The sequence below is a fragment of the Sciurus carolinensis genome, chromosome 3 (assembly GCF_902686445.1).
Source record: "Sciurus carolinensis chromosome 3, mSciCar1.2, whole genome shotgun sequence".
Classification (NCBI taxonomy): Eukaryota; Metazoa; Chordata; class Mammalia; order Rodentia; family Sciuridae; genus Sciurus; species Sciurus carolinensis.
The window spans coordinates 28,409,727-28,410,406 of record NC_062215.1 but is presented as its reverse complement, the minus strand read 5'-3'; the positions used below and the strand labels follow the sequence as shown (position 1 = coordinate 28,410,406).

The 680-nt window shown below is 39.7% G+C and overlaps 1 pseudogene; it reads right to left on the bottom strand.

Moving 5' to 3' along the window:
- Positions 1-363: 363 nt before the first annotated feature.
- Positions 364-460, bottom strand: LOC124981502 (uncharacterized; annotated as a pseudogene).
- Positions 461-680: the final 220 nt, after the last annotated feature.

The following is a 680-nucleotide window of genomic DNA, read 5'->3' as shown; positions in this document are numbered from 1 at the left end:
CCTCTGAGTAAACACTAATCCCAAAATAGGCTACTCAGACCAGCGGTTGTCATGAGAAGTGTCTCTGAAGAAGAGTCTGCTGAGTTCCTGGAGAGAAGGGAGAACATGACTCAGGACAAGTAATTATTGGCATATGTGATGAAAAAAACTTTAACATGTGACAATGCAGAGACTTTTTTAGGAAAGAGGCTAGGCAAAGGGAGAACGCAGGTTATCTCAAGAAACAAATGCCTTTGCGGGTAAAGCACGGAATATTCATTCCAAAGGGAAAGTAGGCCCTATCAAGAGTGGGAGATGAGGTTTTGGGGTTGCTAGCACTTTGGATTTATTTTGTCATTTGTTTGCTTGCTTATTTGTTTATTTCAAAATGTGGAACACTTATTGAATTTGCACATCATTCTTGTGCAGTGCAATCTCTGTATTGTTCCAATTTTATTATACATGCTGCCAAAGCAAGCATCCCAGTGCTTCTTATAAAAGAACTTGGTAAGGAGTGGGTATGGGAAGGTGTGTAGTAATATCAGTTCAGTGACCTCAAGATAGCTTCTGGTGATCTGGTCAATCTCAGGATCCTCAGGCTGATGTGGTCTTCATTATCTGATCAATAAATAGCACTGGAAAGTCCCTTAAATTATAGATTCCTCAAGATATCATATCCCTCTTTGCTAAATCTGTTTATG